The sequence below is a fragment of the Dromiciops gliroides genome, chromosome 4, assembly GCF_019393635.1.
Source record: "Dromiciops gliroides isolate mDroGli1 chromosome 4, mDroGli1.pri, whole genome shotgun sequence".
NCBI classification, from domain to species: Eukaryota; Metazoa; Chordata; class Mammalia; order Microbiotheria; family Microbiotheriidae; genus Dromiciops; species Dromiciops gliroides.
In genome coordinates this window covers 199,655,813-199,681,153 of record NC_057864.1, presented here as the reverse complement: position 1 = coordinate 199,681,153, position 25,341 = coordinate 199,655,813, and the positions used below count along the sequence as shown (strand labels likewise).

At 39.0% G+C, this 25,341-nt stretch overlaps 1 pseudogene; it reads right to left on the bottom strand.

The window, feature by feature from the left end:
* Positions 1 to 645: 645 nt before the first annotated feature.
* LOC122754847 lies at positions 646 to 23,081 on the bottom strand (annotated as a pseudogene).
* Positions 23,082 to 25,341: the final 2,260 nt, after the last annotated feature.

The following is a 25,341-nucleotide window of genomic DNA, read 5'->3' as shown; positions in this document are numbered from 1 at the left end:
GGTCAAGGGCAGTCTTCTCCTAATAAAGTGGTGGAGAATTCTGGGAGACCTCTACTTGAAACCAGCAGGTATCCAACTTCTGTGTCCTGATGTGTGTATGGGTTTGTATATGCATCTACACATGCACATGTATGTACACACACATATATACGCACATGTATATACATACATATGCCTGCTTATATATGTATATGTGTCAAGGTATGTATGTGTGTTTAATATTTGTGTATATTACTGATTTCCCAGATAAAATGCACTCTCCTTGTGGTAGGGACTTTTTCTTTTTGGTATCCCAGGTACCTAGAACATAGCAGGAACTTAATTGTTAACAAAAAGCACCAGATCAAGCCCCAGTAGGGTATCTCTGTCCCATCTCATGAGGATGTGTTTGGTTTGTTCTATTTCGGAAAACTTGTACTACCCTGGCCAGAGCCCAGACAAGCAGCCGGGTTCCCAGGAAAGTGAAGACACCGGAAGTTTGTTTGGGCATATCCCCAGGAGGTTGGCCCATTGTGTAGAAGGTCCAGGAGCCCATTTCTGCTGTTTCCTACCCTGGGAAAGTGCAAACAGTCAAGGATCCTTCCCTAGGGCACCAGGCACATGCCCTACCCCTAGGAAAGGAAGTAAAATAGAAAAGACGCCAAGCTACTGGGGGTGGGGGGTGGGGGTGATGGGTGGTGTCGTGAGAGTCTTCCCATGACCAGACTAGGAAAAAGGCAGAGACTGGGGCTGATCCACAGGTCAGGCCCAGCTGGGAAAGGTTAAAGTCAGTTCCTTTCCCAGTCCTGGGTGTGGTTGTCAAGACCAGGGGCAAAGCATTGAGAGGATGAAGGTCTGTTAGAATGGATCCCACAAACACACACACACACACACACACACACACACACCATTTATTCTTGTTTTTTTCGTGTTTTTTTTTTTTTTTTTGCGGGACAATGAGAGTTAAGTGACTTGCCCAGGGTCACACAGCTAGTAAATGTCAAGGGTCTGAGGCCAGATTTGAACTCAGGTACTCCTGAATCCAGGGCTAGTGCTTTACCTACTGAGCCACCTAGCTGCCCCGGAGCTTTATTCTTTCTGCAGCAACTGAAGAGAAAAAACAGGAGTAGATTTCTCAGGATCTGAACATAAATTGAGTTAAAAACAAGTCTGGGGGGCAGCTAGGTGGTAAAGCGGATAAAGCACCAGCCCTGGATTCAAGAGGACCTGAGTTCAAATCCGACCTCAGACACTTGACCCTTATTAGCTGTGTGACCCTGGGCAAGTCACTTAACTCTTGTTACTCTGCAAAAAAAAAAAACAAAAAAAACCAAAATCCAAAAAATAAAAATAAAAAAAACAAAAAAAAACCCAAGTCTGAAAAGCTGCCCCTGAATGAATTGGCCCCATGGCAACACCTCCCCACTGTGGCCAGATGTGGCCACTGCTTGAAGTCAGAGTGGCTGAGCTCTCCTCCTTCTCCCTTCAACTCTCCACTCAGCTGTTCTCTCCAACAAGGAACTTCAAGGCTTTGCTTTAATGCTGTGCTAAAGTTAGACCAAAGAAAAGACTGGCCTTTATTATACCTAGTTCTTCAAATTCAAGTTCCCCTTGGGAGGATCTGAGAGGCTATGGAAGGGGTATGTGAAAATGAACTCCTTAGAAGCCCCTGATTCTTCTTCATCCTGGATAACTGGGATCATGAGAAGACTTTTTGTGTGCATGTCTAATCACTAAAAAGAAAAGTTAGATTCAGCAATAGCAGTTGGTTCCCTCCTTCACCGCATCATCCAGAAGGATTCCCTTTCTAAAATCCCCAACTTTGAACTTCTCCTTTCTGAAACGCAGCCTCTTTACCTCCCTCTCTTTGTTATTTCCTCATTCCTGCTAAGCCTCTCCTTCCTCTTCTGTGGCTCCCCCATCCTTGGATCAATCTCTAAGCCTCTAGTCCAACATCTTTCTTCTGGTTTACCTTGTATCACCATATGGCTCAGGTACCATATTTAGTCTCAGTCAGTGATTTGGACAAGTCTTTCACTATAGTCCAGCTTCTTCATCCCTTGATGCTTCCATCATAAATACTTGGCTGATCCTGGGCAACCAGGGTTATCTACTTCCTCTACTCCCTTGGCAGGGGCCGTGGTTGTTGCTGAAGCAGTTATGAAAGCATTCTAATTAGGTCCACTACAAATGTGTGCTATTCAACCTTGTCCAGGCCATCCTTACTGCTTCTATGAAATCCTTTTAGAATTCTTTTAATGGTGGCAATTAGGTGGCACAGTGGATAAATCACTGGTCCTGGATTCAGGAGGACCTGAGTTCAAATCTGGCCTCAGACACTTGACACTTACTAGCTGTGTGACCCTGGGCAAGTCACTTAACCCTCACTGTCCCACAAAAAGAAAGAAAGAAAGAAAGAAAGGAAGGAAGGAAGGAAGAAAGAAAGAAAATGGACAAACAACCATCCTGAAGCTTTTCTTCTTGAATGTCCCCAAGTTGTCACCCACTCTTTGATTAAAAATGTCCTGTGACAGGGAACTTATTACCTTCAAGTTATTCAAAAGTATTGAATCAAAATTTGCCTTTCTGTAACTTCCTTCTATTCATTGCTCCTAATTCTGTTCCCTGTGGTCAAGCAGAACAAATCCAACTTATGGATACCTTTTCCACGTGACAGCCCTTCAAATATTTTAAGATAGCTCTTGTGAGGCTTCAGCATTAGAGGACCACGTTCTAAATCCTAGTTCTATCACTGACTATCTGTGTACTCTTAGGCTAGTCACAGTCTCTTTGGGTCTTCATTTCCTCATCTATAAAATGAGGGGGATGGACCAGATGGGTCTTTTCAGGTCTCAGTCTATGATCCTCTGGCCACCCCTCCAAAGTCTTCTCTTCTCCAGGCTAAATGTCCCTAATTCCTTTAACTGTTTCCCTTTCATAATCTTTAACCTTCTCACTATCCTGTTTATCCTTTCCACATCTGGGAGGTGAGGGATATAACCCCCCACAATCTGGAAAAGTCATGAAAATCTTTTTTGGCCCCTCATACCGGAGAAAAAGTCTGAATTTTTTCTTTCCTTTATGGGTTTGCTTTATTTTAAAATTTGGGTTGCTATTATACAGTACTATGCATATATTTTATTCATTACTGAGTTTCTAAACTTTTTCTGTGTTGTTTGTGGCTTCCATAAGACTTCCCCCAAATTCCCACTTAATATCTTATGTCGATCTGTGATATATTAAAACCTTGATAGGGAAAGGCACAATGTGGAAGAGATAACTGTAATTTGTCAATGATGTTCTTAAAATGTAGCACCCAGAGCTGAGTAGAATTCTACACATGCAGCCTGACCTGTGCAGAATACAGTGTTCTGGGAATCATGCCTCTCCGTGAAGCCTGAGATTGCATTAACTTTTTTTTAGTTGCCACGTCCAACAGTTAACTAATTATAGTTTGCCGTTCACAAAAAAAAAACAGTTTTTTTCCACATGAACTATATATAGCAAAACTTCCCCTGTCTTATACTTACTTATGAAGCTGACTGAGCCCAAGTGCATCACTTAAAATTTATAACCATTCTATCTCATCTTATTAGATGTGGTCCAATGTTCTGAGATCCTTTATTGAGTCTGAATCTGTCATTTAAGTTTTTAGCTCTCCCTCCCATCTTTGTATCATTTGCAAATTTGATAATAGATACCATCTTTTCCTTCATCCACATCATTGATAGAAAAAAAATATCCAGCAGCACAGGGCTCAAGAGAATCCCTGGGGAATTTTCTTTCTTTCTTTCTTTCTTTCTTTCTTTCTTTCTTTCTTTCTTTCTTTCTTTCTTTCTTTCTTTCTTTCTTTCTTTCTTTCTTCCTTCCTTCCTTCCTTCCTTCCTTCCTTCCTTCCTTCCTTCCTTCCTTCCTTCCTTCCTTCCTTCCTTCCTTCCTTCCTTTCTTTCTTTCTTTCTTTCTTTCTTTCTTTCTTTCTTTCTTTCTTTCTTTCTTTCTTTCTTTCTTTCTTTCTTTTTTTGGTGAGGCAATTGGGGTTAAGTGACTTGCCCGGGGTCACACAGCTAGTAAGTGTTAAGGGTCTGAGGCTGGATTTGAACTCAGGTCCTCCTGAATCTAGGGAGGGTGCTCTATCCACTGCGCCACCTAGCTGCCCCCCTGAGAACTTTCAATAGAGATCTTCCAAGTGGATATTGACCCATTTTTGCATTCATGGGTTTAACCAATTCCAAATTTATCAGATTGTACCGTCTTCCCGCCTGCTTTTCTTTGTTTTGTTCATATCAATAGCATGAGACATTTTATTAACTGTTTGGTGGAAATCTAGGCAAGCTCTTTTTACATATTCCCTTGATCCATCAATCCAGTTCATTTAAGGCTATGGACTTGACTCTATCAAAGACTCTCTCTCCATCAAAGGTCTTCTCTAACTATTGAAGACTATAGAATCATGGGATCATGAATTTTGAGCTAGAAGGGATGCTAGAGAACGTCTAGTCAAACAACTTGATTTTACAGAGGAGGAAACTGAGGTGCAGAGAATTTAAGTGACCTGTCTAAGACCATATAGATAACAGATGGAAAAGCTAGGATTCAAACCCAGGTCTTCTGACTCTTAATCCAGCATCCTGTTTATGGAACCTTACTTCACTGAATTACTGAATGATATAATTTGGAATTTGGAAGCACCCTCAGCAGCAAAGTTTCACCTAGAGTCCATGTACAAAGTGGATACCAGGTATGAGACAGCTATTTATTTCCTCAGAAGAAATACTTAGTAAATACTTAAAATATAAAACAATAGAACATAACCTATCGTAGTCTTCCAAAAGTTCCACTTTGTGGGACAGCTAAACAGATAGAGAACTTTCATGCATCTGTAAAAGGAGGTTGAACTTAGAGATCCCCAGTTCCATCTCTGACCTCTTTTGTCTGCACAACTTACAAGTCCAGATCTCTTGGCTAGCCAATGCATGACTTCAGCTTTCTTTGGCCTTTCAGTTGTTGCATCTTCCTGGCCATTGCTCCAGGCAGTGATGCATCTTCTCTGAGAAGCTGTGTAGATGCAAGAAGAAACTCTTCATAGGAGATTATCATTAAGGCAAGTCAGGAATTTATTAACCCAAGACTCCTAACTCCTGGACCAGTGCTTTTTCCATTTATAATGTATTTTTTTCTGAATGCAGAGGAGTTTCCAAAATCCTTCTTAAAACTTTAGTTATTATTATGGATTATAGTATAATAATTACAATATTCACTCAATTGCCATGCTCTTCTCCAAAGGTCAGTTCTTCTACTAAATACTTCCTGAGCTCTTTGTTTCCTAGAGCCAGGAGGACCCTGAAGCCTGTGTAAGGAGCCCCAACAGAGAAGACTCATTGAGTATATGGATTCTTATTTGAGTAAGGGTTAGAATAGATGGACAATTATGTCCTTTCTGACTTTGAAATTCTGTGATACCACTCAGACACCTTCCAGATGATCTTAGGATCACAATTTCTTTTTTGTTTTTGTTTTTTGTGGGGCAATGGGGGTTAAGTGACCTGCCCAGGGTCACACAGCTAGTAAGTGTCAAGTGTCTGAGGCCAGATTTGAACTCAGGTACTCCTGAATCCAGGGCTGGTGCTGTATCCACTGCGCCACCTAGCTGCCCCAGGATCACAATTTCAAACTGCAAGAGAACATTGAGGTAACCTAGTCTAGCAGCCCCCTCATTCTTTCAGAAAAGGAAACTGAGTCACCAAGAGGTTGAGTGACTTGCCCAAGGTCATACAACTAGTAAATCAAGTAAGATTCCAACCCATATCTTATTCCAAATCCAACACTTGAAAACATTTCATGATAGTACCTCAATGGTTCTCCTCATGGAAGAAAGGGGCTTTGCAGAGCTATTCTAAAATACCCACCCAAGGTTTTAACCCTGCTTTCTCACTTTAATTGTCACAGTTCTTCTTGTATGAGTTAGCTAACATTTATATAGTGTTTACTATGTGCTGGGTATTGTGCTAAGTGCTTTACAACTATTATCTCATTTGATCCTCACAACAGCCCTGGGAGGTAAGTGTTAATATTATCATCATTTTACAGATGAGGTAACTGAGGTAAACAAAGGTTAAGTGACTTGATCAGAATCACAGTTAGGTATATGTCTGAAGGTGAATTTGAACTCAGGTCCTCCTAACTTCAAGCCCAGTATTCTATCTAGTGCCACCTAGCTCTGCCTCCTAAGTAGCAATCAAAGGTAAATCACAGAAAGACACCAAAGGTTACCATCATTCTTGGGCAGTCTCAGTCTCAATAAAAGAAAATGTAGAAGAGGAGATTTTGCAAAAGTCAAACTTGGCCAAACTATATGTCCTGAATTTTTTTTTTCCAGGGCAGTGAGGGTTAAGTGACTTCCCCAGGGTCACACAGCTAGTAAGTGTCAAGTGTCTGAGGTCGGATTTGAACTCAGGTCCTCCTGAATCCAGGGCCAGTGTTTTATCCACTGTGCCACCTAGCTGCCCCGTCCTGAATTTTTTATTTTGAAAATATAGTCATTGCAACCCAAATTATTTCCCCATAATGGGAATTTCTCCCCTGTTGTAACAATCTAGCCTTTGGATGGCATTTCAAATAGGCTCAAAAATCCTTTTCCTCCCTATATTGTCAGTTTGAATAGAGATGAATGGGTCTTAAAAAAGAGAAACAACCAAGTAGAAATATTGAAGACTCCTAAATTCATTAACTAGGGCATCCTCCCCATTCCTGACACCAGAATGGGAGCCCAGGTGACTGAGCATATTCTGCCATCTTGTGGTCTCAGCGGATCTGACACCCTCTCAATGCACTCCAGTGGAATAGAGGGATTCTTACCATTTCTCTCGGTTGTCTAGATTTTCAGGGAGATAAAGTAGCCAAAAATCTGGTTTTGAAGAAGAAGGCTTTGTTACTTCTTCACTTTATTGGATCCTTGAAAGATCTATGTTAAAGATAATGAAGAGAAACTAGAAAAGACTGAACAAGAAATAGCAAGGAGTGGATAGCTAAGGGGAGAGAGAAAGGAAGAAGGAGGAAAAAAAAGTAGGGTCTCAGAAAAGATAACCCTCCTCTGATCTTCCCTATCTCTTTCTATCTCTCCTATTGAGCATTTCTCATGCTCTTTCTTGCTATAGAATCCTGGTATCCTGTATGATGTGAAGAGAGTTATTCTGGGAGAAAATGAGATTTTCCCATCTAAATTGTTAAGCAGGAACTATTTATTGGTAAATTGTTAAACAGGAAAATAAAAGCCCCTTTTATTATATGCAAAAATTTTAGGGTATGAAAATTGTTTTGAGTATATTTGGCTCCAGCCTACCTTTCTGGATTGAATTCTCCTTCATGGACTATTTTCTAGTCAGATTTAGCCATCTTGTTCTCCCCATGATTCAAAAGATCACCTCTTTGCATATGCTGTCTCATTTTCCTTCCTTTTCCTTACTTTCACCTCTTAGTAACCTTAGCTTTCCTCAAGGCTCAGCTACCTGCTATTGGAAGCTGTTGTTGAGCTTTCTGGCTTTTAGCAATCTGCTTCTTTATTTTATTTTATTTCATTTTTTAGCAATCTCCTTCTTAAATTATCTTGCATTTACTTATATGTTTGCATATTGTAACCCCTAGTAGAATGTAAATTCCCTGAGGATAGGGACTGCTTTCTCTTTTTTTGGCTAGGTGTTCTCAGTGCCTTGCTCCTGTTGGACACTTAAATGCTTCTCTAGTTGAGTTGAATTAAATTTCTTTCCCATGTCCAAAACTCTCTTTATCCTAAAGGTTTTCTATGCCCTCAAGGCTCCCAAACCAGAATTTATAGATTCTACAAGTGTATCTCAAGCATAAAAATGTTATATGGCTAAATTTGTTTGCAGAACACCATCTCATTTCATACGATTGCTATTTGTATACCATCTTTCCTCTACTATTAAATTGTAATCCCCTTGGGATAGGAGACTTGGTTTATTCATCTTCCAATTCTCCTAGTACCAACTGTGTATGGTGCCTCAAACATAATAGCTGCACAATGATTGTCAACCAAAGGATGGCTGAGCTGAGAAGCAGAAAGCTACAAAGAATTGGCTTTGTAAATATGGTGGCACCACCACTACTAGGGCAAGGGTGAGGGGTGGAGGAGGAGGATGAGGGGTGTATACAAACCGATTTTTTCTGGAATCCCTCTAGAATGGATAAAGTGGAGTGGAACATAGGCAGTGGACTTACCAGGTCCCAGAAGTATGTGTGTGTTTAACTAATGCAAATATTTGCCCTAAGACACTTTTAATTTTCCAGAAAGCACCATTACTGTCTTTGGGGGGAGAAGGGGAGAGGGAGGGGAGCCACAGTGTTTTGCAGTGGAGAGAACAATCCATGGAGCTAAAAAAAAGAATTCTAACCTCGATTCTGTGACTTTCTATCTTTGCAACCATAGACAAATCACTTAAACTCTCTGTGCCTCAGTTTCCTCATCTATATGCATAAATGGTGGTTCTTAGGCCAAGCTAGTAAGCAGGATAACAGTCAGTCTTATTCCCCACCTATTTTGTTTTTTTTCCTTAGTAGTTCATGGTGTCAAAATTTTCTATCTGATCTAGATAATGGTATCTGTTGTATAGCAACTCTTAGACTGTTCTTCCTCCCCTGCTCACCAGCCATTTCTACTGGCCCTCAGGAAAATACCCAAAAAAAAAAAAAAAAAAAGTAAGGTGCCCACCACGATGCCAGTTGAGTTAGTCATTGCTTCTGACTCATTTACTCCAGTAAAAACATTTATCCTCTCTGCCCTATGAGGGTCACTAACACTTTCCCTCTGTCTCTGTCTCTCTGTGTCTGTGTCTGTCTGGTTTGTTCATCTTTCTGTGTCTCTCTTTGTGTCTTTGTATGGCTCTGTCTCTATCTGTCTGTCTCTTTCCTAATTCTGAGTCCCTATGCTCCAGAGAACCTACTCAGAAAAAATGTCCCAATTTTAAATTTCTCTTTTTTCCCAGCCACTACCCAATGCCCCTCTCCAGCAATGTTCAGATCTTAACACACCCAATTTATCCATCAGCTTAAGAGAGAAACACAAAAGTAAGCAAACTTTTAAGAACTGGAAACAAGCATCTCATCTTTGGGAAATATCAGATTCTGAGGCAGGACTGCTGTATCAAGAAAGAAAAAGAAAGAATGGTGGACAGGGTTTGGGGGGAGAGAATGAAAAAAAAATCACTGGACTCCAAGTGAAACCCCAAAGTTTCTCAGTAGCAAAATATCTGCCTTGACCTGCTTGATGTACAATTTGTTCACTCAGTCTCAATCCTGTGTCTAGCACTCGGAGTCTTACAGCAACTGACCCTTCCTGCCAGTCCTATTACCTCCAGCTCCCGCATGGCCTCGCAGCTGAAAATCCAAAAGACAAGTCAGACTCATCTTATCAGTTAAGATCTGGCCCTCTGCCAGTCCTAGGCTTAGGGCAGTCCTCCTCCCTAGGGATCAAAGAAAGGAATGTGAAAGATTCTGGAGCTAGATAGCAAACTATAATCATCTATAACACAGATATCATCTATTGACAAATGCTCAACTAATTACACCAGATCTGGTTATTTTCCTCCTCTTTAACCTTACCCCACCTGTGTTCCATTCCAACAATGACCACCTTTCCCCTGTGCCCTCTAAAATTCCTATTCCATAACTAACAAACTTCACTTTGTCCTGTACCTTTTCTCATGCCTTCCATCTACTAACCCTCATTGAGACAACTCCCTGCAATGACACTACATTCCTAACTTTTCTCTTCACCACTGGGTGTACTTTCAGCTGCACCCCTCATTACATTGGTCCTGGAAGGGAAATTGGAATGTCTCTTACTCTTCATTTCCAGATTTCCCTCTTACCACCATTGCTCAATGGTCCCTCTTCCTTAAAAGTTCAGAGTGTCAAAATTTTCCACTCAGTCTAAATAATGGTAGATGTTTTGTCCTAACTCTTAGGCCCTTCTTTCTCCTTTCTTGAAGAGGTCAGCATCTGTCTTGCCATTTTCTCTTCCTCAATTCCCACTCTTGTATGAGAGGACTTTTGACATCCATGCTAATACACTCTCAGACTTCCAAACTTCCCACTTCTTCTTTCTACTTAAATCCCAGAACCTCTTCCCTCAGGCCACCTCATCACACAAGAGGTGATCACACACTGGATCTCACAATAATTCAGAAATATTTTATTTCCCTACTTAAAAATGTTTTTTTTTCCTGACACCTAACATTGTTTTTTTCAATGTCTTATTTTTTCAATTAAATGCAAAAACAATTTAAATATTCTTTCTTAAAATTTTGAGCTCCAAATTTTCTCTCCTTCCCTTTCCCCTTCCTTGAAAAAACAAGCAATTTAATGCAGACCATACATATGTAGCCATACAAAACATATTTCTATATTAGCCAAGTTGTAAAAGAAAACAAACCAAAAAACTAAATAAAACAAAAAAGAAAAATAAAGTGTTGTATTTTTTAAAAGTATGCTTTGATCCATATTCAGACTCCATTAGCTCTTTCTCTAGAGGTGGATAGCATTTTTCATCATAATTCCTTTGAAATTTTCTTGGATCATTGTATTTCTGAAAAGTAGCTAAGTAATTCACAGTTGATCATCATACAATATTGCTATTACTGTGTATAATATTCTCCTGATTCTGCTTACTTCACTGTACATCAGTTCATTTAAGTTTTTCCAGGTTTTTCAGAAAGCATCCTGTTCATCATTTCTTTTCTTTTTTTTTTTTTTGTGGGGCAATTGGGGTTAAGTGACTTGCCCAGGGTCACACAGCTAGTCAGTGTCAAGTGTCTGAGGCCGGATTTGAACTCAGGAACTCCTAAATCCAGGGCCAGTGCTCTATCTACTGCGCCACTTAACTGCCCTGTGTTCATCATTTCTTATTGCACGATAGTATTCCATCATAATCATATGCCATAACTTGTTCAGCCATTTCCCAATTGATGGGAATTTCTAATTCTTTGCCACCACAAAAAGAATTGCTATAAATATTTTTGTTCATATAGGTCCTTTCCCTTTTTCTTTGATCTCTGTAGGATACAGACTGAGTAGTGGTATTGCTGGGTCAAAGGGTATCCGTGGGTTTATAGATCTTTGGACATAGTTTCAAATTGTTCTCCAGAATGGTTGAATCAGTTTGCAACTTCACCAACAGTGCATTGGTATCTCAATTTTTTCATATCCCCATCAACATTTGTCATATTAGTCAATCTTTTAAGTGTGAATTGGTACCTCAGAGTTGTTTGAATTTGCATTTCTCTAATCAATAGTGATTTCAAGGGAAAAAAGGATACATATTTTTATTTTCCTCTATCTAATTATTATCTTCTATCATTCTATTTCTCCCTATACTTCACCCTTCCTAAACCAATTCTTTGTCTTCATCAAAACCTCCAATTTCGCCACCCCTTACTATTACAGAATTTGAAAGTTAAAAAGGATCCCATCAGCCATCCAGTCCACCTTATGCATGAAGGAATTATCTCCATAACATATTCAATAAGTAGTCTTCTGATCTCTCCTTGAAAGTATCCACAGAAGGAGACTCCAAAGATAACCTATTCCATTTTTAAAAATAGTTCTAATTCTTATAATGTTCTTCCTGACATCAATCCTCAACTGGCTTCTTTTCAACTTCTACCAGGTGCTGTGGGTTCTACCCTCTGGGCCTACACAGAACTAGCACAAGTCTAATCTCTCCTCAACATTCCAGTCTTTCAAATACTCAAACACAATTATCACTGTCTTGCTGAAGCTCCTTTTCTCTCAGTGAAACAACCAGGTCCTTCAAACTATTCTCATATGTCAAGAACTCACAGCCCTTCAGAAATCCAGTGACTTTTTAGTTGCCAAATCCAATGCTCTTTTCTCAATTCTCATTCTCCTTGACTGCTCTTCAATCTTTGACATTGTTGATTACTCTCTCCTTCTTGATACACTCTTGTCCCTAGGTTCTTGGGACACCACTTTCTCCTGGTTCTATCTGACCACTCCTTTTCTTTATCTTTTACTGGATCCTCCTCCAAATCATGCCTTCTAACCATAAATGTCCTTCAGGGTTTTGTCCTAGGCCTTCTTCTCTTCTCCTTTTCTTTTTCTTTTTCTTTTTTTTTTTAAAGCAAGGCAATTGGGGTTAAGTGACTTGTCCAGGGTCACACAGCTAGTAAGTGTTAAGTGTCTGAGGCCAGATTTGAACTCAGGTACTCCTGACTCCAGGGCCGGTGCTCTATCCACTGCGCCATCTAGCTGCCCCTCTTCTCCTTTTCTATTATTTCATTTGGTGATCTTGTTAGTTCCCAGGGATTTAGTTACCATCTCTTCGCTGATGGTTGTCAAATCCACCTTTCCTACCTTAAAATCTCTGCTGACCTCCAATCTCATTATCTCCAACAGCCTTTCAGACATCTTGAACTGAATGTCTAAGAGACACCATAAACTCAATATGTCCAAAACAGAACTTATTATCTTTCCCACTAAACCTTTCCCTAATTCTTTTTTTTTTTTTATGGTGGGGCAATTGGGGTTAAGTGACTTGCCCAGGGTCACACAGCTAGTAAGTATTAAGTCCTAATTCTTACTATCCTTATTACTGTAGAGGGCAACACCATCTTCCCAGTGTTTCAGGCTCACAACCTAGGAGTCAATCTGGATTCCTCTCTAACCCTTAACTCCCCACCCCATTTCCAATCTGTTGCCAAGGCATGTCAATTTCACCATTGCAATATTTCTTGGATGGGCCCCCCGCCCCCGTCTCTGACACTGCCACCACTCTAGTGTAGACCCTCAAGACCTTACATAAACTGTTGCAATAACCTGCTGGTGGACCTGAATGCCTCAAATCTGTCCCCACTCCATTTTATCTTCCATTCAGCCACTAAAGTGATTTTCCTAAAGCACAAGTCTGATCATGTGACCCCCCCCCCATCCCAGCCCCTCAATAAACCCCAGTAGCGGGGGCAGCTAGGTGGCACAGTGGATAGAGCACAGGCCCTGGATTCAGGAGGACCTGGGTTCGGGTGCGGCCTCAGACACTTGACACTTACTAGCTGTGTGACCCTGGGCAAGTCACTTAACCCTCATTGCCCTGCAAAAAAACAAAAACAAAACCAAAAAAACAAACCCGGTAGCTCCCTATTGCCTCTAGGATCAGATACAAAATGTTCTCTCTGGCATTCAAAGGCCTTTATAACCTACCCCTCTCCTACCATATCAGTCTTCTTATACCTTAGTCACAGACACATAATTTTCAATCTAGTGACCCTGGGCTGTTTTGTGAATAATATACTCTATCTCCCAGCTGCAGTGGAATACTCTCCCTCCTCAGCTCTTCCTAACTGAGGTCACTGGCTTCCTTTCAGTTCCAACTAAAATCCCATCTTTTTACTGGAAAACTTCCTCAATCCCTCTTAATTCTAATGCCTTCTCTCTATTAATTATTTCCTAATTATCCTATATATAGCTTGCTTTGTATATATTTGTTTGCATGTTGTTTCTTCTATTAGATTGTAAGCTCCCTGAGGGCAGGGACTGTTTTTTGCCTTTTTTTGTATTTTCAGTGCTCAGCATGGTGCCTAGTTTATCAGTGTCCTTTTTTGTTTTGTTTTGGTTTTTTTGGTGGAGCAATAGGGGTTAAGTGACTTGTCCAGGGTCACACAGCTAGTAAGTGTCAAGTGTCTGAGGCTGGATTTGAAATCAGATCCTCCTGAATCCAGGGCCAGTGCTTTATCCGCTGTGCCACCTAGCTGCCCCTATCAATGTCTTTTTAAAACCATTGTGTTCAGAACTGAAAACAATACTTGAGATGAGATATGACAAGAGCAGACTGTGGTGGGATTATCACCTCTCTATTCCCTGATACTATGCCCCTCAAAATGCAGTCCCAAGATTGCATTTCTTTGACTTTCACATCACACTGCTGACTCATATTGAGCTTGCAGTCCACTAAACCCCCCAGATCTTTTTCAGAACAATTGCTGGCTATCTGTGCCTTCCCCATCTTATATTTGTGGAGTTTTTTGTACTTTGAAATTTTACAGTTTCCCTATTTAATTTCATCTCAGATTCAGTCCACTATTTCAGTCTGTCAAGATGCTGTTGAATTCCGGATTCAGTCGTCCAGTGTGTTAGCTGAGCCTCCCAGCTTTATTTCATCTTCTCTGACCATTACTTCTATCCAGATTTCACTTCCCTTTCCAGTCTTAAGTCTATAGTTAGCCAGTTCAACTCTATACTTACCTCTGCTATCAAATCCCTTACCCCTTATTCTATCATAGGTGATACAGTAGGCCTGGAATTAGGAAGGCCTGAGTTCGAATCTAGCCTCAGCCTCTTACCAGCTGTTTGACCCTGGCCAAGTCACTTAGCTCCTATCTTCCTCATTTTCCTCAACTGTAAAATGTGGATAATTATAGCACCCACCTCTCAGAGTTTAATTTGTAAAGGGTTTAGCATAGTGTCTGGGGCTATAATAAACGGTATAGTTGTTGTTACTGTTCATCTTTTACCAAACCTCAGCCCTGGATTACTCCCATCATCTGCCTCCTCTGTTCCTACTCCTGCTCTGCTGAACAAAGCTGGAAGGAATCACACAAGATGCTGAGTACTTAATATTTCATGTTATCCAACTTCATCTGGGCCCTAACTAAAGCAAGGCAACCAATTTTACTATTTAAGAAAGCCCAAAGCTAACAAGAAATCATGTATATAACTGAGATACCATATGTTGTCAAAATTTTTTCCGATGTATTCTTTTATTTATTTATTTATTTTTAGTGAGGCAATTGGGGTTAAGTGACTTGCCCAGGGTCACACAGCTAGTAAGTGTTAAGTGTCTGAGGCCGGATTTGAACTCAGGTACTCCTGACTCCAGGGCCGGTGCTCTATCCACTGCGCCATCTAGCTGCCCCCGATGTATTCTAACAAGTAAAAGTAATCTATTCCTAGAGGATAGTGGGAAATGATGTTATTAGGAAACAAATTAGTTCAATGGACTAGGATCTTCCATTCTTATGGAACCAAGTACTATCAAGTTTTTATTCATGTTAGGTTGCTACAAAAAGCAAAAATTCTTGACTCTTCACTATAAAAAAAATAACAACCAATATTGCTATAATAAAGCTAGCTAATTAACTAGAGATCATGCACTTAATGGGCCAATTGAATACACTGGGAGAATTCCAACTAGTCTGGTCTAATTGGTTAAACATTGCTCTAAATAGCAAAAGTTGTCTACTTCTGGCTGATGCAGTAAAATATTATAAGGAGGAAGGAAGATACATATGTAGAATACAGGTACCCACTGACATAGCTGGAGAGATCCTAGTGATGCTGGATTTGTGAACATAGAAGACAGCAAACTAAGAAAGGGAAACTTGATAATTATTAGGGAGCTGGATAATTAACTAGAAATCCTATATTAACTAGCATATAGTATGAAAAAACTGAATAGTTTGCCTGAGTTTATTTTTTATTGCTCTTCAAAGCTGGAAAATCTAAATCCAGCTCTAGATCTGAATACTAGTATTAGGAAAGAACACTTTAAAGTTGATTAGAGTTATACATTGACATCATATCTAGTCCAACTGAGGAGTTTTTATAGATTCAAAAGGCTAGAATATTGGCAACATAGGGAAATGTAATGTTACTTGTTGGAAGCTGGACAAAAATCTAGAAATCTTGTATATTGCTCCCATAAACATGTCATCAAAATACCCATTAAATTACTCCAGTATGATTAGATAATAGGACGGCAGAGGAAAATGGCAAATATTGAAGGGAATGTGGGGAAAATGAGACATTAATGCACTGTCGGTGGAGTTGTAAACAAATTCAACCATTCTGTAATTTGGAACTATGCCCAAAGGACTATAAAACCGTGCATACTCTTTGACCTAGCAATACCTCTAGGAGGTCTGTATCCAAAGAGAAAAAGAAAAGGGCCTTGTGGACAAAAAAAAATATTTATAGTAGCTCTTCTCTCAAGGCAAATAATTGGAAATTGAGGGTATGCCCATCAATTGGGGAATGGCAGAACAAATCGTGGTATGTGATGGTGATGGAATACTATTGTGCTATAAGAAATGATGAGCAGGATGCTCTCAGAAAAACCTGGAAAGACTGATATGAGCTGAAACAAAATGAAATGTACTGTGTACAAAGTAACAGCAGTATTGTAAGATGATCAGCTGTGAATGACTTGACTATTCTCAGCAATGCAACGATCCAAGACAACTCTGAAGGACTTATGATGAAAAATGCTATCTATCCCCAAAGAAAGAACTGGTGGTGTTTGAATACAGATTGAAGCATACTTTTTCTTTCTTTCTTTTTTTTTTTTTTGGTGAGGCAATTGGGATTAAGTGACTTGCCCAGGGTCACACAGCTAGTGTTTAGTGTCTGAGGGCGGATATAAACTCAGGTCCTCCTGACTCCAGGGCCAGTGCTCTATCTACTGTGCCACCTAGCTGCCCCCTGAAGCATACTTTTTAAAAACTTTATTTTTCTTCAGTTTTTTCTTGTCTATGTTTTCTTTCACAACATGACTAATATGGAAATGTTTTTCCTGACTACACATGTACAACTTATATTTAATAGCTTGCTTTCTCGAAGCAGGGTAGGGAGGGAGGAAAGGAGAGAATTTGGAACTCAAAGGTTTAAAAAATGGATGTTAAGGGGCAGCTAGGTGGCACAGTGGATAGAGCACCGGCCCTGGAGTCAGGAGTACCTGAGTTCAAATCCGGCCTCAGACACTTAACACTTACTAGCTGTGTGACCCTGGGCAAGTCACTTAACCCCCATTGCCTCACTAAAAAAAAAAAAAAATGGATGTTAAATAGTTTTTACATGTAATTGAGGAAAATAAAATAGTAGATTGGAAAAAAATTAATCCAGTATGATGGATATTCTACTTTATAATGAAAAGGAAAATATGTGTGTGCATGTGTGCATGCACAATACATACTCCTCATCTTAAAACAAAACAAAACAAAAAACAGCTGAGTTGTCTGTGCCCATTACCTCAGTTACAGGAAGGAATTACTTTACAGGCGGGTTTCACTGGAGGTCAATAAACCAGGAGGCAAGACTAGAATATAAAAAATTTAATTAGCATCAGCTGATAGATACCTGTCAGGTCGATTGTAAAGCGCTGAATAAAGGGAGATATATACTAGGCAAAGGGAATCTAGCAGGTAAAACTGCTCAACCACATTTCTTATTTGAGGGGTTGGGCTAAAGGGATTAGATGTCAATTGATTTGGAGAAGAATGTATTAACCTTGGGGTTAGAACACATTAACCTTGGGGTCTCTGAAGTGGCCAAAGACCAGATTTAATCCAGTGGGATAAAGCATTTCTCTCAGGTTAGTCTTATCAGGATATCCTGGTAGAGCTGGAAATATCTGAAATAGTGGAGACCTGCCTCCTTGAAGATAAAATCAGTAAAGCTCATCTTGTCCTTGTGAACCTGAGAATCTCTATTTGTACAATCATATGGCTATTTCTCTGACCTCTAAGGTTAGTTTTTATGGGGAAATATTTTCCCCAAACTCACAATCTAACTCCTCCACAGGATCCCGCATACTTCACAATCCACTCCCTGATTAAGAATCTGATACAACCAAAAATTTAAAGGAGGCAGAAATTTCTGGAAGAAATCTCCTAGGGCTATAACCGCTGCAACAGAAATAACAGCTGCATTGCTGTCTCCTTGGCAGAAAAGTTATCAAGCAAAGTTAGCTCATGGTTTTATTTATATATATTTTTTGTTATGTAGAAGTGAATTTGGTCAGAAGTTTCCAAAGACTGGGGCAGCTAAGTGGCACAGTGGATAAAGCACTGGCCCTGGATTCAGGAGGACCTGAGTTCAAATCCGAGCTCAGACACTTGACACTTACTAGCTGTGTGACCCTGGGCAAGTCACTTAACCCTCAATGCCCTGTCTGTCCCCCCCCCCCCAAAAAAAAAGAAGTTTCAAAAAAATCAAGTCTTTTTGGAATAATAATAATAGCTGGTGTTTAAATAGTGCTTTAAGATTTACAAAGCACTTTACAAATAGTAATTTATTTGATCCTCACAACAACCCTGGGAGGTGAGTGCTATTAATATCCCCATTTTTAGTATAAGGAAATTGAGGCACAGTGGTTATGTCTTGCCCAGGGTCATATGGCTAGTAAACTGTTTTGAATTTGTCTTCTTGACTCCCAAGTCCAAAGTTCTATCCACTGTATCCCTGAAATATGTTTGTTTAGTGAGGAGACAGCCTCTAATTTTAGGAAGTAATTTTAAGAAAATTAGATTTGTTTTCCCCATGTGTGTAATAGAGTTACATACATGACTAAAAGACAATTATCGGATATATAATTTGGATGCTTAAGATTTTATTATTAATCATTGACTATCGATGATTGATGATTAGATTTGGATGTTCTTTTTAATTATGGTAACTACTGATTTTGTATTGTTATTGAATCATTAGCTAATTGTTTTGCCTTAAAGTATTTTCCTCATGCTATCACACGTTATAAGTGGATTGTAATATTCCAATTCTCGAAAATAACATAACTAAGAATTAAACTGAAACTGCTCATAAATGGTTTGATTCTCGCCCTTTTGCTCTCATATTAATTTCAAGCACCGTGAACAGAAAAGCAAGGCTGTACACCATATGGCATCCCAAACCAAACAGATCTCCAATTAATGGAAGAGACTGTGCTACAGGCAGGTGTTAATGAAATGTATTGTCTGATCAGAATTTCTGTCTCAGCCAACTGGCACCACCAACAGAGCTCATCAGTGAGAAAAGTGCCTTTCAGAGGAATCAGTTCCAGGTCCTGTTATCAACCATCATTGCCATCCACCATGAAAATACTGGACAATATACCTCATAGGAGCATCTTCCCAGGGATGCCTGCCGCCTCTTTCTCTTGCATCCTCTGCATTTCTTGCCGATCCACTTTTGGAACAGGACAGCTCTACCTCTTGACCTGTACCACAGTACCCACTACCACCAAGGAAAAAGAGCTTTGAAATGAATATCCCCATCTGTCTTCATACCACTCCACCATTTGGCAACCAAAGACTTGAGCTGGCCCTTGGTCCCCAGATCCCCTAACCTAAGCATATCATCCCGGGTTTCTTGTCTAAATCTCCCCAATCTAATTGCCATCTCCTTTGACCTTGAGTTTTTCTTGTCCCACAGGTCTTCAGTTGAATAGCTAGAGCTAGCCTCCATTCACTCTGTCAGCCAGTCAATAAACATTTATTTAGCACCTACTGTGTGCCAGGCACTATGTTAAGGATCATCCAGCTACTCCCCTAAACTTCTGTCATAAGGTCCCTAAGTGTTCATTTTGTGTATATGGCTCTGTTATGGATGGATGCTTTAGAACACAATAGAATGGAATAAGTATTAAGCACCTACTATATACTAATGTTTAGATAGTGTTTACTATGCTAAATACTTTACAAATATCATTTCACTTGATCCTCACAAAAACCCTGGGAGGTGGGTGCCATTAGTATCCCCATTTTATATTAGGGGGAAACTGAGGCAGATCAAAGTTAGTTGACTTGCCCAGGCTTACCCAGCTAGGAAGTATCTGAGGCTGGATGTGAGCTCAGATCTTCCTGACTCTAGGTCCAGTGCTCTATCCACTTCACCACCCAGCTGTCTATGAAAATGTTTCAAGGGAGGAAATGGGGTGTGAGAGAAAAGAGGCACTATATGTTCTCTTTTGAAACACGAGTAATACTATTTTAGCATAAACTTCCATGTTAGTATTAAAAGTATAATCATATCTAACTCTAATGTTTTGCCTTCCTTTACCATAATTCTTGGGTATAAAGACACCAAAAAGAAAAATAGAATACACCCCTATCTTGAACCCCCAGGGCCAATGACATAGTAGGGTAGAAAATTTATTCTACCTAATGTTAAACTCAGCATTCCAAAGCCAATGGCTGACCTGTTATAAATACAGCATGACTATGTGTTTTCTGTATACTATGGGAAATGACTAGTATTGCTTACACATCAAATAATCAACAAACATTTATTAAGAATCTACTCTGTACCTGGCACTGAACTAAGTGCAGGGGATACAAAAAGAGGCAAAAGACAGCTCCTGACCTCAAGGATCTTACAATCTAATGACATATAACTTTTTTGGGGGGGGTGAGGCAATTGGGGTTAAGTAACTTGCCCAGGGTCACACAGGTGGTAAGTGTCAAGTGTCTGAGGTTGGATTTGAACTCAGGTCCTCCTGAATCCAAGGCCAGTGCTTTATCTACTGTGCCACCTAGCTGCCCTGTGCCACTTTTACTTTTAACTTCTACTTCCTTAGGTAAGACTATCTGTTACCATCTTTACTTGAATTGTAGTTTGTTCTAGTGAATTGTTAATGACTTTAAGATGAGAACCACAAACATGTGGTGAACTGGTACCTCTTTTCTTCAGTTATCTGGAAAAAAAGCATACTATCTGACTTTTGTTGTAATTGAGACACGTTTTTATTTGTTTCATCAAAATCAGAAACTTGCATAAATGTCTCTAGAATATACAGGCAGCATCTTTCTACTCCATACTGGGAAATCTGGTTGGCCAGGCAGAGTGTGTCCTTGGGGCAGCCACTAAATCTGTAGCCAGGACCCTCTTAATCTCCCTGGTTAGTGGCTGATCATTTATTTTTTATTTTTAATAAAATAAACATTTTTATTTATAGTTTTGGGTTCTAATTTTTATCCTTTCTCTCCCTCCCTCCCCTCCCCCCTCCCGGAGGCAGCAAACAATCAGATATGGTTTATACATGTGTGATTATGCAAAACATTACCATATTTGTCATTTTGTATAAGGAAACTTGATTAAAAGAAAAAAATGAAAGTGAAAAATAGCATTCTTCAGTCAGTTCCATCAATATCAGTTCTTTCTTTGGAGGTGGATATTATGTTTCATCAATAGTCCTTTGGGATTGTCTTGGATCATTGTATTGTTGTGAATAGTCAGATCATTCACAGTTCTTCATCAAACAATATTGCTGTCTCTGTGTACAATGTTCTCTTGGTTCTGTTCACTTCACTGTACAGTGGCTGAACATTTAAAATCCAATCCAATTCACGTGTGAATCTAAGAAGTCTTTTTTCATTTACAATTCCTTGATACTTAGAAACTTCAGGAATATATCCTGGTGTGTTACTCAGAAGTAATTGCACCAAATCCAGCTTAATGTCCTTCAGTGGATTTAGTATATGGACACAAACACAGACACATAGACACAGACACAGTCACAGACAGACAGACAGATACACACACACAAAATTCAAATGTTCTCTGAGTTTACTTGTTGAGTTGAAGGACACAGGCCACATGAAGCAAACAAATATAATGGACTCAGAACAGAAGGCAGCCTTTTGTGCAGGATCCCTATTTTATTAAAGATTTGATACTGGAAATTCTATTTTATCACCTGTATGATAGAATGTCCCCCAAAGCTCATTCTGGGGAACATGGTTCAATTCCAGTTGTTTTTCTGGTTCATTCCTTTTCAAAGTATTTCCAACAATGAGAGCAAAAGATCCAATACTGAATTTTACTCTTCTGGATATATTGCTTTTGTCTTCCATAAAATCATAAACTAACTTGGATATGAAATTATTAACAACTTGATACTGAATATACTGTGCAGTTTCTGTTTTTCACTGAGAAGATGGGGTTGAAGAGCTTAGGATTTTTGTGAGTAGCACTCACACAGCTCATCATTTTGTTTTCTTTTAGACATGGCTGAATTTGGTTCACAGTCTATTCCATTTCTTTGTTTAGCTCATTTTGCTTCTGTAGACTAGATGTATTCTTATCCATATCAAAAGAACTATAGGACTTTGGAAAGGAATAATTTATTTGAGGTATATTGGCCAGCTGAAGGTAAAATGTTGTGGTGGCTTATATCCAGCCTCAGATACTTCCACAAGCTGTATGATCCTAGGCAAATCACTTAACTCTGTTTACCTCAGTTTCCTCATCTGTAAAATGAGCTGGAGAAGGAAATGGTAAAACCATTCCAGTATCTGCTGGACACAACTGAAAAGGATTGAACAACAAAAAAATCCTCTTTTTTTGTGAGGCAACTAGGGTTAAGTGACTTGCCCAGGGTCACACAGCTAGTAAGTGTCAAGTGTCTGAGGCCAGATGTGAACTCAGGTCCTCCTGAATCCAGGGAGAGTGCTTTATCCACTGTGCCACCTAGCTGCCCCTCTATTTTTTTTTTGAGGCAATTGGGGTTAAGTGACTTGCCCAGGGTCAAGCGTCTGAAGTCGGATTTGAACTCAGGTCCTCCTGACTCCAGGACCATTGCTCTATCCACTGCTCCCAAATCCTCAATTTTTACAAATGGCTTTTGAGTATTCTGGTTTCTGTTTTCTGATAACCAAATCATTTCCCCACCTCTCTTATTGATGTGTTTGGTTTCTTGATCATATACAATTCTTTTTTCTTTTGTTCAATATCATCAGTATGAAGAATTTTCACTCCCCAGGATAAAAGCATCTGATGGTATGCTATTTGAAGGGATGAATTCATGCTCTGTAATAGCTTTCTCAACTAATCTGTGGTTGTTGTTGTTTATATATACTGGATCCAGAATCTTAAATGAACTTTCATCATAACTAAAATGAGGTAAAGTATTTCCCCTGAGATATATGAATACCGATTCCAGATTTTCAACAAGAAAAAATATATCCAAATGCCTGAGAAAATTTTGCTTTCTTTTTATTTGAAATTAGATAATATATCTTTCCTTAAAAATTCTTCAGCACTCCCTCCTAGTTCCTTGAGATGCTTTCCCACTTTTTCAGAGATCATAATAGATGACAAATCAAATTTCCTGCAAAGTGGTTTATATTTAGATATGTCTAATTTATTATCTTTTTTTACAATTTTCAAAGATCTCTCTCTTCTCTCTTCTCTCTCTCTCTCTCTCTCTCTCTCTCTCTCTCTCTCTCTCTCTCTCTCTCTCTCTCGATACCATCTGCCTGGTGATGGCCTTTGCTGCACTTTCTCATGGTGCCAACTTTCATGGCAGTCCATGCTGTGGTCCACATGCTAGGGATACCTCCTGTGGGCTGCAGCTCCTTCAACATAGCCAAATCTAGGACTGGTCACACAGATTTAATGATGGAAATCTAGTTAGAAAAATATAATATTCTTATTTGATGTCATGAAGCTAAATATAAATCATGCTCATAAGTCAGCACATATTTTCAAAAAACCCACAGGTATAGTTTTTTCTTTTGTTTTGTTGGTATGGCTATAAATAGCTAGAAAGAGATATTTCTAGCTAATTTAACAGTTTATTATTAATAGAAAATAAGATACAGAAGAATATAGTTTACATTGACATTACCAAACATGTTATCAGAGAGTTCCTCTTGATGCTGGATTAATTTATATAACTAGAATATGGGAAACCCAACATTACTATTAGAAATTTACTTAGTTAACTAGAAATCATACATATAACATAAATAGAATACATACTCAACATTCTGACGAATAGGTTCTATTTTCAATTATTCTAAATAAGGAAACATCTACTTTTAACTAATGGAATAAAATAACAATAACTATGATGATAGCATTTATATAGTGCTTTTAAAATTTGTAAAGTGCTTTACAAATATAATATCATTTGATCATCACAACCCTGAGAGGTAGGAATAGGCAAGAAGAAACAAGTAGATTAGAGTTGTACTCTGACATTGCATCAAGTCCCACTAAAGAGTTCCTATTGATGTTGGTTTGATATAAGTGGCAAGAATTCTGGGAACCTAGTTTGAGAAACCAAAGATTGCTATTATAATTCAGGTGTTGTTACTGAGTTGTTTCAGTTGTTTCTGACTCTTTGTGACCCCATTTGGGATTTTCTTAGCAAGGATACTGGAGTGGTTTGTCATTTGCTTCTCCAGCTCATTTTACAGATGAGGAAACTGAGGCAAATAGTATTAAATAAGGTGGCCAGGGTCACACAGCTATTAAGTATCTGAGGCTGGATTTGAACTCAGGAAGAAAGCTCCTCCTGACTCCAGGCCCAGCACTTTTATCCATTTTGCCATCAGAAATTATGTATATGTCGGAATGGAATACATGGGGAAAATACCAAGAAATGTGTTTTAAATTGTTCGGCATTGTTCAAAATAGTTGGAAGTATGTAATAAAACTAGTGTTCTATGATAACTAGGAACCAAGAAAACAAAGTAGACAATAGTTCTTTTGATTTTGGATTAATACAAATGGTAATATATTAGTATCCTAACTATAAAATACTGTAAGAAATATGTACTTTACCTAGAAACTAGATATTGTCCAAAATCTGGTTGGTTGTTTTTTGTTTTGTTTTGTTTTGTTTCAGTAAATAGTGAGAAGGATCCAATTCTAGCTAATGGAATGAAATATGATAACTTCAAAACAAGGTAGATACATCAGTAAAATACACTGACATTGCACCATGTGCCACAAGAGAGGTCCTATAAATTTTGGACTGAAGTATATGTATTAAATTGCTGGAGTTGGAACCAGGAAGGCCTGAGTTCAAATGCTGCCTCAATCCCCTCAAACACCTAGTCAGCACTAGAAATATTTCTTAACCTCTGTCTGCCTCAGTTTTCTCATCTGAAAAAAGGGATCATAATAGCATTTACCTTCCCAGGGTTGTTGTGAGGATCAAGTGAGATTTTATTACATATGCACGCACACACATATGTGTGTATGTGTGTATATGTGTGTATGTATGTGTCTGTGTGTATAGTGTTTTACAAACCTTGCCATCCTCTTTAAATGTTAGCTATTAATTGTAGTAGTGGTAATGGAAATCTGGCCTCAATAAATTAATTTTACTAATAGAGACAAAATTTAATAGGATATTATAGATTAAACAGCATATCAGAACACCAACAAATTTGCTACAGTTTCTTATATAGAGCTATAAATAGACAGAAATTTCTATTTCTAGCTAATGGAGTATAATATTGTTAATGGGAAAGAAGATACTTACACAGAATACATTTATGTATTGAAATTGCATTACATGTCATGGAGAGTTTCTATTGATTTTGGATTGATTCATATGACTTGAATACAGGAAACTCACCTGAAGAAACCCAATATTAGTAACAGGAATCTAACTTGCTAACTGGAAATTGTGTATAAAACTCAAACGTAATATATATCAAGTTCAAGTAGGATGAATTCTTGACATTGAAATGAGCTTGCTCTAATTTGTATGAATTGCTTTAAATAGTAGAAAAAGCATCTATGTCTAGGTAAGGAAAGGAAATTTCC